The 12,073-nt window shown below is 44.4% G+C and overlaps 1 pseudogene across 1 annotated transcript; it reads right to left on the bottom strand.

Moving 5' to 3' along the window:
* Positions 1 to 11,420: 11,420 nt before the first annotated feature.
* LOC309653574 (thioredoxin, mitochondrial pseudogene) lies at positions 11,421 to 11,912 on the bottom strand (annotated as a pseudogene). The gene has a single exon. The product of its transcript is annotated as a thioredoxin, mitochondrial pseudogene (transcript).
* Between the last annotated feature and the right edge of the window lie 161 nt (positions 11,913 to 12,073).

Here is a 12,073-nt window from a genome sequence, read left to right as displayed (position 1 = left end):
ACAGAATTTTTAACAGTAAAGTATGTATGCGTGGTGTGTGTACGTGTGTATTCATCAATACATAGACTTTAATATATAAATGAGGGAATGGTTCAACAGATTAGAAAAGCAAACAGAATTCTCTAACAGTAAAGTGTGTGCTCATCACTATATAGGCTTTCTCAGAAGAGGAGGAAGAGAAAAATATATTGAGGTGAGGCGGGGGGGAAACAGCTTTCCTTTTGCTACACTGATCCATGTTTTAAAAGCTTATGCAAGGGTGTTATGGGTCTCATTTGTTTTCAGAGGCCGCAGAGGGCAGTGTCTCGATGCTTTTGGAATATCTGGCTGTAATCTAGTCCAAAGTCCAGGGACACTTATTTTCCCCCATCGCTGCCAGTGTGTATTCACAGGACTGCATGGTGCGCGCCCGCCGCCGCGTCCCGCCCGCCGCTCTTCTCCTCCCCTGCAGGGGGATCCGCGCTCCAGCGGACTCCTGGGGGCGGTGGCGGTTCTCCCGGGACGCGCCGGGCTCCGCTCCTCCCCCGCGCTCTAGCACCCTTTGGCCCACCTCCGGCGGGTATTGAACTGCGCGCGGCGGCGGCGGCGGCGCTGGCCGCAGTGGAGTCACGGCCTCGGGCTGACTGGCCTCTCCCGCCCAGCCTGGGTCACCTGCTTCTAATGCCCGCCGGGAGGCTCCGCCCCGGCCCCGCCCCTTACAAAGAGGGTTTGAATTGTTTCCCGCTCCCCCCACCCCTTCCTTCTACTGGAAGAAGGCGGCAAAAAGGCAGGAGGGCCTGAGTTCTTGAGGGACTCAGGACTGCACTTTAGGGCTGAGTCGTTCTTGTGTCCTGGATCCCACTTACACAGACTGGGAGACAAAATTGCAGAATAGCCCTCTTCCTCCTGCTTATCAACAAGACTTTGTGAGAAATAATGAGGAATACGTGTATTAATCCCAGCCTCAAAGTTAAAAGAAATAAATATAAATCTCTTCACAAACATTAAAACCGTTAATAAATATGTTTAAAATGTACTTTACCTCTTTCCTTCCCTGGGATTCTACAGGTGCTTATATTTTTTTGGTTTTTTGGGAACTACTTGGCACTCAGTGTCGGCAAACATCCCAGGGTTGAAAGTAGTGGGAGTTGAAAAGCTATGGAATAGCAATCAAAAAGAAAGGGAAACCCTCAGTGGAAAGTATGCACAGATTGTGAACATGCCAAGAGAGGCTGCCTCATTCTGTGGCCTGGATGCAACATGTGTATTATTGGGGATGGACAAGTGTTGGCTAATAATAAAAATTATTTGAAGTTGGAGAATGTTAATCACTCATGCTGGAATTGAACCAGAATACATGTGTTATTTCACTTGGTTCTGACTCAAAGGATGTTATCTCCTAGTCTGTAAACCTCTCCCTTCTTAATCAACAGGGAGATGTTAGTTTTGCTTGGAGATCTCTAATAATAGTAGTAATAATAGCGGGAAAACTTGGCCAAAAGAAACGTATTTTGCATTGTATAGCTTTTTGTATCATTTGAATTTTTGCTTTTCTGCACATAGTATTTCACTTTAAAGGCAGTTTAAAATATGCTGTTTAACATGTATTAGGCAGGGTGCTACATAATTCATTTCAGTTAGCTCATTTGATCCTCACAACAATCAGATGGAACTGGCATCATAATGGCTTCCTTGAAGTTGCATGTTTAGTCCATGGAAAGGACAGAAATCACAATTTTCTTCTGAGTCATAGTTATTGTTTAACAAACTGGAAAACACTGAATTATTTTTAAAGATGCAATTTTTAAGCAACTAGAACATTGCCAGGCATTCTTAGCTATTAATTCACTCATCTATCCTTCCATCTAGCCAGCCATCCATCCATCCATCCAAAAACACCAAATTTCTGACTTGAAGACACTACTGTTATATTAAACGTGTTGCTACAAAGTGGAATTCATGAGGTTCAACTTAAATTATTGTCCAAGGTGTACTTATTAATTGATGAAAATACGGAGGATCATGCCAAACATTCCATCCAGTAAGACTGTGACATTTTGAAAGTTTTGAAGTATTGGTTTTGGATTTTGTAATCAGAGAATAGTTATTGCATTTCTAATCTTACTATACTTGTATTGATTATACATATTGAGACACTTGAGAGTTCAATGCTATAGGAATGACTGGACAGGTAGCCTCTGTATACTCTTCAGTATCTTGATAATCAAGCCTGGAACAGTGTGCTGCCCATAGATGCCTTTGGTAAATATTTGTGAAATAAATGGATGAATAAATGGCAACTGAGATTAACTTTTTAAACTTTAGCAAGTGGCACTGAATCCTTGGATAAAGCTTACCTTATGAGCTATATATATCTCTGAGGTTGACCCTACCCTGTTAAATGCAGCATGAGTCCAAACCTTGGCTCTTCCTTTACTAGCTGCCACTTTGGACAAGTCACACGACAGCTCCAGGTCCTCTTTCCTCATCTGTAAAGTGGAGTTACCCCTCATAGAGTTGTAGTGAGGGGTAAATGAATTTATATGGTGAAGAGCTTAAAACCATGTCTAGCACCTCATAACTCTATTTAAGTCTGTTATTAGTTTCTACTGGGTTCATGCTATTTTTCTGTTTTCCCACTCTATTTTCTTTTGTGTATCACTTTAATAATGGGGAAGAAGTTACATTTTTTAGATGTACAGGCATACCTCAGAGATATTGTGGGTTTGCTTCCAGACCACTGCAATAAAGGAAATATCACAATAAAGTGAGTCACATGGATTTTTTGGTTTTCCAGTAATGTCTATAAAACTTATGTTTACACTATTCTTCAGTCTATTAAGTGTGCAAGAGCATTCTGTCTTTAAAAAAAGTACATATTTTAATTTAAAAATACTTTATTTCTCAAAAATGCTAACCATCATCTGACAACTCAGGGTTGTCACAAACCTTCAATTTGTGAAAAAGCAAAGTCTGCAAAGCGCAATCAAATGAGGTATGCCTGTACTTTATGTCTGAGCACACTCCCAGCTGTCACCAGCTATCTCTAGCATTTAGATATTAGCTAGATTTTATGCCAAAGCAGGGATCATTTCACTTGCCCTGGATCAAAGTGCGTACACCTGACATCAGCAACCAGCCCGCAAGTGTGCGAGTGTGCACAGGGCTGGCACAGGACAGACACCCACAAGCCAACTTGAAATCCCTCACAGGTATTTCCAGACTAGCTTTTTCCATGTCCTAGAGCATTTCTGATAACTCCTCTTCTCGTCAGATCAGACACCTCTAGATGAGAAACCCAGACACTAATCAGAGGATTAACATGATGAGTCATTTATCCAGGTTCATAATAAGAATGCCTTGTTCACATTATAAGTGGAATCATTCAACTGTAATCTTTAGTCCTCTCCCCTCCTCCACTGTGGTGGCGATTATAGAAAAGTAAGAGCTTCTTTCTTCTTTCCCAGAGGCGATGGAAGCGCTAATCTTTCCCACCCTCAGCAATGGCTCTCAGCTGCACATTACAATCACCTGGGGAGCCTTAAGATCTACTGATGCTTGGGCCCTACTGAATCAGAATCTCTGGCTGACGGACCCAGACATTGTTTCTTGGTTTCGTTTTATTTGTTTCTTTTTGTTGCCGTTTTGTTTTTAGCTCTCCAGGTGATCCTGATTTTCAGCTAGGGTCGAGAGCCACTGACATAGATGGTTTTGTTATTTCCTCAGCACAGCCCCAAACTTGGGCCTAGCTGGATCTTCTGCAGAAAAGGGTTAATCACATCATGATGTAAAATGGAACACCTCGGAAGAAAGTATAGAGAAGTACGTTCTAGTCTAACTGCATGTGAGTCTGTTTGGGCTGAAGGAAAGTACATGTATATGAAGTAAAAAATATGTAACAGAATTGTGGTACAGTGATGGCACAGTCAACAACAATGGTGGCCGTAACAGTAACTGATGGGTATTGGGCATTTCCAATGTGCATGCACTGTGCTAAGCATTTTACATATATAATCTCTTTTACTCCCAAGAATCCTGTGAGGTTGATATTATCAACCCCATTTTATAGATTAAGAATCTGAGGTTCAGAAAGTAACTTGCTACACAACGGCACACACCTTCCAACTTGGGTTTTCCTCGCTCCAAAGGCTATGCTGCCATTGATTGCAGGCCTCGTTGTAGGCCCAGCAGTAGAGGGTCCTGAAAACCACCAGATGGTAACTCTTGAGATAAGCAACTTCCCTTGTTCCTTATCATCCTTTTCCTGGGGATCAGGTCAAATTTTCAATTCTGGTGTGGCCTCTTGTGTGGGGGACTAAAGTACGGAAAAGCTGAGGGCTCTGGATTCATCTAGAATCCAGTATAAGTCTAGAGCCACTTGTTCTTTGGGCTTTGCCGACCAGGCATGAGGTGGGGCACCCTTTAGACTAGATTTCAGGACCTGTCTGGTATCTTGGCAGAGGGAGCTTCAGTTCGGTAAATATTGATGCTGCACATGCTGTGAGCCAAACACTGGTGCCAGGGGTGCAAAGATAAAGAGGCATGGGCTTACCAGGCAGGACGTGGTGGGAGCACAGAGGAAGCACCTGGCCCAACCTGGTGGCTCAGGGAAGACCCAGGCTGTGCCTGGAAGGCTGAATATGAATTAGGTGATCTATGAGTCAGGGTTTAGTACAGGAAGAAACCACTCTAGGTGTTTCAAACAGAGAAATATTTAATACTGAGAATCAAACAGAGGCTTACAAAATTGATGAGCTGGAGGGGCAGAAGTCAGGGGGGTACCCCTGGGCTATTGAGTTCATGGGCCTACCACAGTAGCTATGTTCCAGAAGTTGGGATGGTGCTGCAGCAAGGGCGCTTCACACCCATGAAACTGGTGACTAGACACTGAAACAGGACATGGAGTCCAACAGCATTAAATGCCTCTTAACATTATTGCTCAAACCTTGCTGGCCAACAGCAACAGCAACAGAATGATGCCTTCTCCTTGCATCTGCCTCCAAATCTTACACAAGTGCACCTGATTGACTGAACTTATTTCAGATCAAGACCCTAGCTGCAAGGGAGTCTGAAAAAAGTAGTTTGGCAGTTTGCCATCTCTTCAAGCAAATTACTAGAAGGATAGAATGGACGCTGGAGAGGCAATCACTAGTATCCACTATAGGTAAGGAAACTGAGAAGGACTTCCTAGACAGAGGAATCAGCACAAGTAACGGGCACAAGGCCATGAAAGAGCACGATTCAAGTGGTGAACAGCTGGGCATGGCTATGCTATCAGAAGCATGTGAATCAAGGTTTTTACCTGAAAGTGCACTCACGTCTAATCAACATATTTTTGATTAATTAGATTCGTATGTACACTGTACACATGACACTCTTTCCTATTGATACAGCGCTTGATGTATTCAACTGACTACTAGTGCAGAGGAGAAAGGAAAGGAGCAAAAAGCATGAAAAAGAATAAATAAAATTGTTAGGTAATAGTCATCCACAAAGAAAACAGAACATTAACCTTCCCCAAGCCTAATGTTGCAAACACTGTTGATTATGTGCCGAGGAGTCATCTCCCCTTTTTCCTTCCTAACAAAACCCCCGTTATTTGTTTTGTTCTGTTTTGTGGGGGAATCCACCCTTTTCTGCATAGCCCTGTGCTTCAGGAGAGGCAGGAGCTTCAGGTCAAGCCCCAAGGAGTAACACGTGATTAGTCTAACTGCTCGTGTTTCTCCCCTTCTTCTTATCAGCGTTTAGGTTACATACATGCATGGGACACAGTTCTAGCCAATAAGGCGTGGTGTGGGGGCCAGTGTGAGGTAAGTCTGTCAGGGGCTTATGGGAAAGCTCTTACTCCAAAGGAGAAGCAGTCCTCTCCCCTGCTGGGTATTGTTTTGTCTGCCTGTGATGCCTACCACTGTGGGCACCATCTTGCAACCACAAAGGAGCTAAGTTGACCCAGTGAAGAAGGATGGCATTGAGGCTGCCTGAACTGTTGGCCTCCAGACTTGTTGTTATGTGATACGATACGCTGCTTATTTTTTAATACATTTGAGTCCCTGTTTTCTTTCACTTGCAACCAAGAACATTGTAACTACTACTTGCAGTCTGTACACTTAGGATGAGATCTGCCCACTTAAACTTGGCTAATGAAGTCTCTGGAGGAGATTTAAGGAGAAAAATTTATGCCCTTTTTTTTCCACCAGAAAAATTGTTGTTTATCCTTCAAGAGCATTCAAGACCCACTCAAATGTCATTTCTGTCAAGCTGAGTGCTTTGTTATTGCCTGTACTCCCACAGCCCTCCCACTACTTCTCTATTACAGCACTTTACTCATGTACTCTTTCAGCAAATATTTATTGAGTGCCTATTTGGGGCTTGGTAGTGTTTTAGGCACAGGGGTTACAGTAGGAAACTAAATGCATGGAGATTCCAATCTAGTAGAAGACAGACAATGAATGAAAAAATTTTAATGTGATGACTCTTATCAAAGGGAAAAAAAAAGAATTCTTGTAAAAGAGGGGGAAATAACTACCTTGAAATTTATTTTATTGTACTGTGATTCTCTGTTCATATGTCAGTTTTTTCCACTAGATTGTGTGTTCTTGTAACCTCACATCACCCACCACTTCCCTGGGGGATTGCATTTTCCAAAGATGGCTGCGAAAACCTCTCCCATCCCACAGGTTTTTCTGCAATGTGATCTTGCCATTCCCCATAGGGGAGGGATGTAGGCGGTCCTAAGTCTCCTCCTCTTGAATCTCAGTGGGCTTGTGACGGTTTGGACCCATGGACTGTGTTGGAAGTGATGCTCTAAAACTTCCATGGATAGGTCATAAAAGGCCGTGTAGTTTCTACCTGGGTCTCTTGGGACACTTGTTTTTTGGAAGTGCTTTTTCTTGGGACACTCCCTCTTGACACCTACATATAGATGCTCCACTTGACAGTCCCAGCTGAGTGAGCCTTCAAGTCATCCCAGGTTAGGTAAAGAAGCTTCCAGATGATTCCAGCCCCCAACCTCAAGTCATTCCTAGTTGTTCAAGTCTTCCCAACTGAGGCCCCAGATATCATGAATCAGAGACAAGCCATCCCTGCTGTGCCCTCTCCAAATTCCTGATCCACCGTATCCATGTGCATAATAAAATGCCTGTTGGTTCACACCACTACTTTGGAGTGGTTTGTTACACAGCAGCAATGACTGGAACCCCCCAGATCTGCCTTTCTGTGAAATTTTAATCCAGTAGACAACTTTTTTTCTTTTCACCTGACCCAGTTGGTGATCAACTTATGCACTGAAGCTTGAGAACTTTCATCCATCTTACTTTCATCCCATTGAGTGTCGCTGTTGATGATATGCATGTGAAATGTCTAATCTTTTAAAACACAAATCTTCACCATTGATCTTAATATCCTGCTGCAGTGAGTTCCCCAGTTCAATTGTGTGTAGTGGGGAAAAAGTGCCTCCTTTTATCCATTTTAAACATGCTTCCTTTTCATCTCATCTTGTCCTCTTGCTCTTCCCCAAGTAAAGTGATTTCCATTTTGTGGGTACCTAGACACAGAGAACTGAGTTGAGACAATAATCTTTCTTTGGTTACCCAGAAGGCCTCGGGCGTGCTGCGACGGGGAGCAGTGGATTTTAGCTGGTGACTTAAAGGTGGTGGAACACTGTATTCTAATTAGTCACAAGTTTAGTTCCAAGCTTTCAAAAAATAGTCTAGATTCTGCAAGACACAGTAGGTGTCCTCTTGTGGTGCTGGGAAGTAGAGCACAGTAGAGAGGGAAGAGCATTGGCCAGTACATAGGCAATCCGGATTCAAGTCTCGTCTTGTGAGCCAGCTGTGTGCCCTTGGGCATAACACTTAGCCTCTCTGGACCTCATTCTCCTCAACTATAGAGTGAAGAGATTCAACCAGAGGGTTCTGGAGCACCCTTTTGCCTCTAACTTTGTATGAATTCTATGTATTTGCCAGTCATTTTGAAACATCTACTACATAAATCCACGGGAAGGAAAAGTTTGTATTCCAAACAGTTTGCCATTTTAGCTTCAAAGTGGAGTTGGAGAGAGCCACCACTCCCCCCTAACAAATTTTCTAGTTTTTAGAAAACTAATGTTATCGTTTTCCAAAAACACAATCCAAATTAGGCTTCAATTACCAAAAAATATATCCTGCTGTGACTGTTAAGTGACAGGTCTTGCAACCTGAGTCCTTTTAGTTTGGGGGTGCACCCCAGGGCTCCCATCAGCCTTGCTTTCATGAGCCTATCAATTCTCACGGTGCCATTGCTCGATGTTTGCATGGGGACAACTCCATTCTAAGTGATGAGAGTGAATGGATGGGGTGAACTGCTGCTGCATATGGCCACCTTGGGGAGGAAAAAGAATATTGTCCCAGTGAGCAGTCCAGTAGGAACTATTCAAGGGAATCTCTAGAAATCTGAAATCTCTTCCCAATTCTTTCTCCCCCTACAGAAGAAAAAAGGCAGTTACCATGTGGGACTTGGGGAAAGCATTCAGTCTCACTCAACCTGGACTCATTTCACTAATTTTCTGGTCTGCTTAATATTTCTTCAACAGTTGTGATTCTTAGAACTTCGTGGGCTCTAACCCACTTCTTAAGCTCTGCATCCTGTTTTGTCTTACTGAATTTTCTCTTTCCAATCCCAGGTGGGTGGGGGAAATGCTTCTCATCTCTGATTTTAAAATTCATTCCAGAATCTCCACTATTGAAGTGCTACCATGCATTGAGAGGACAGATTGCTTTCACTGTTGGCTTAACAAACTCTATCAATAGCAACAAGTAGCATGACGAGGTTCTACTCAACAGAAACTTACTTGTAAGGTTAAGAAAACCCCTGCGGTCCTTAGACAAAACTTCAGGTAACAAGTAGGAGAATAACAGCAGTAAAAGTAATAAAAAATATATCTAGTGTTTAGAAGAGCTTTTTGAAAATATTCTAAAGAAGAACCCTCCCACACTTCCCTTAATAAGATATCTCATATGTGATCACACATATCCACTTCCTTATCATCAGTATCATATGCGAGGATGTTTTGACGTTTTTGTGAAGGCTTTCAAGGAAGGCTTGAAAACAACACAGCAGCATCTATAATGCATAATACTGTCAGTTGTATCAATGGGAAAACTGAAGATCATGTAGGATGAATCACTTGGTTATTATTTGCTTGTTTAAGTTATTTGGGTAAAACAAGTCAGAAGTGTCGCTTGTTTCTTAGAGCGGTGCTACCCCTGCGAGGCTGCCTTCATGTGCTCAGTGACTCCTTGATTGTAGCTAAAAGGGGGACCCAGGGTTCCACACACCACATTCTGTTCCCCCTTCTGTCATTCCTGCTCACACTCTAGTGGGGGGATGAGTTTGAAGGCTTGTTGTCTTCAAAACCCTTCTGTCTATGTGGGCTATGCTGCATCATTGCTTGTTGCCCAAAGGCGCTCTGCAAAGATAATTTACTGCCTAAGAAAGTGGTATATACAGAACTGGTCAAGCCATGGGTTGCACTTTTTACAAAATTAATAAACAATTTTTTAAAGCAGTTTTAGGTTTACAGAAAATTGAGCAGATAGGGCTTCCCTGGTGGTGCAGTGGTTAACAATCCTCCTGCCAATGCAGGGGACACGGGTTTGATCCCTGGTCTGGGAAGATCCCACATGCCACAGAGCAACTAAGCCCATGTGCCACAACTACTGAGCTTGCGCTCTAGAGCCCGTGAGCCACAACTACTGAGCCCGCGTGCCACAACTACTGAAGCCTGTGCGCCTAGAGCCTGTGCTCCACAACAAGAGAAGCCACCACAATGAGAAGCCTGTGCACCATAACAAAGAGTGGCCCCGCTCACCACAACTAGAGAAAGCCCGCGTGCAGCAACGAAGACCCAACACAGCCAAAAATAAAGAAATAAAGAAATAAAGTAAAATAAAATTTAAAAAAAGAAAATTGAGCAGATAGTACAGAGAGTTTCCATATATCCTCTCCTTTTCCCACTCACAGTTTCTCCTTAGTGCGGTTCTTAGTTCTCTCTTAGTTCTCTTGCCTTAGTGCAGTTACAATTTAGTACAATTGATGAACCAATATTCATATACCATTACTAACTAAAGTCCATAGTTTGCATTAGGATTCGCTCTTTGTGTTATACAGTTCCGTAGGTTTTGACAAATAATGTCATGTGTCCATCAATACGGTATCCTACAGAATAGTTTCACTGCCTTAAATATCTCCTGTGTTTCACCTAATCATCACTTCCTCACCCCGCCTTGACCCTTGACCCCTGACTATCACATCTCTTTACTTTCTTTCCCAGAATGTCATATCGTTGGAGTCATTCAGTATGCAGCCTTTTCAGATTGGCTTCTTTTATTTAGCAATATGCACTTAAGGTTCCTTCGTGTCTTTTCATGGCTTGATAACTCATTTCTTTTTTTTTTTTTTAATATCCTCTTTTTTTTAGAAGAAGAAATTACAAATAACAAAACATTAGCAAAATGAGTAGAAAGTACAGCGACTTCTCATATACTCCCCCTGCCCTCACACATGCACAGCCTTCCCCATCATCAACATCCCACACCAGAGTGGTACATTTGTTACAATAAATGGACCTACATTGACACATCGTTATCACCAACGACCGTGGATTGTATTAGGGTCTGCTGTTGGTACTGTATTCTATGGGTTGTTTTTGTTTTGTAATTAATTAATTAATTTATTTATGGCTGTGTTGGGTCTTCGTTTCTGTGCGAGGGCTTTCTCTAGTTGCGGCAAGCAGGGGCCACTCTTCATCGCGGTGCGCGGGCCTCTCACCATCGCGGCCTCTCTTGTTGCGGAGCACAGGCTCCAGACGCGCAGGCTCAGTAATTGTGGCTCATGGGCCCAGTTGCTCCGCGGCATGTGGGATCTTCCCAGACCAGGGCTCAAACCCGTGTCCCCTGCATTAGCAGGCAGATTCTCAACCACTGCGCCACCAGGGAAGCCCTGGGTTTCTTTTTTGCTTCTTCTGTTTTTTTTTTTTGTTTTTTTTTTTTACAAAACAGCAGCAGGAAAGAAAAATGCAGGAGGCAGATGAGCCAGGCACCGGGGTTCAGATCAGAAGGGAGCAGGGAGACCAAGCTGTTACTGCAGGCTGGCCCCGGAACTCTGTCCCAGCATCCTGGGAGCACGGCAACAAGCCCTAGAAGGAGCAGAGAGTGGGTGAGGAGACGGCTGTCCCAGCTCGGTGGCGGCACCGCTCCTTGGGCGGCCACCCTGGCGGTCAGCCAGGTTGGGAGCACTTGAGGCTCCTGTGTTTGGAGGCCTGGTCTCCAAAGCACGGACCCACAGGGGCCAGGCAGAGGAAGGAGGTAGGAAGGGCCGGCACAGAAGGGCTATGAGTTCTATCTGGGTCCCCCGGGACCACGGGGCCCAGGTGGGCAGGGGCAGTCAGGACGCTTCCCTGCTTGTCAGACAATCAGCTTCTTCAGGAAGGCCTCCAGCTGGTCCTCATCCTTGATGCCCACAAACTTGTCCACCACATCCCCATTCTTGATGGCCAGCACGGTGGGCACAGCTGATACCTCATACTCTATGGCGAGGTCTGTGTGGTCATCAATATCCGCCTTGGCCATCACCACCTTTCCATGCTGCTTGGCCACCACCTTCTCTAACCTTGGCCCCAGGATCTTGCAGGGACCACATCACTGTGCATGGAAATCCACAACCACTGGTGTCTCACTGTTGACAACTCAGTCTTGAAAGTCTGGTCCATCCTGGATGTTAAAGGTCATTGTACAGACTCTGGTGGTGTATATTGACTGGGCTTGGCTGGGTGTTACTGTTAGGTTATTAGGACTGCGCTGTGGGGTCTGCAGGGCCCTGGAGGCAAGGGGCGCCCACTGACTCTGAGAGGGCTTCCTGCAGATTATGGAGGCCAGGAACCTCCCCAGGAGAAGTCGCTAAGCCATCTCCCTGCAGCGAGAGCAGAGGGGTGCACAACGCGGCCCTCCCCACCGGTCAAGGGCACTTCTGTTCCCTATTCATTTCTTTACTCACTGCCTGCCATCCAGCTTGCACACATCCCCAGTCACCCAGTTGCCGCAGCCAATGGTATTTGTAG

This window comes from Balaenoptera physalus (assembly GCF_965194825.1).
Source record: "Balaenoptera physalus genome assembly, contig: HAP1_SCAFFOLD_601, whole genome shotgun sequence".
NCBI classification, from domain to species: domain Eukaryota; kingdom Metazoa; phylum Chordata; class Mammalia; order Artiodactyla; family Balaenopteridae; genus Balaenoptera; species Balaenoptera physalus.
The sequence above is the reverse complement of the archived record's forward strand: the minus strand, read 5'-3'. Positions and strand labels throughout refer to the sequence as shown.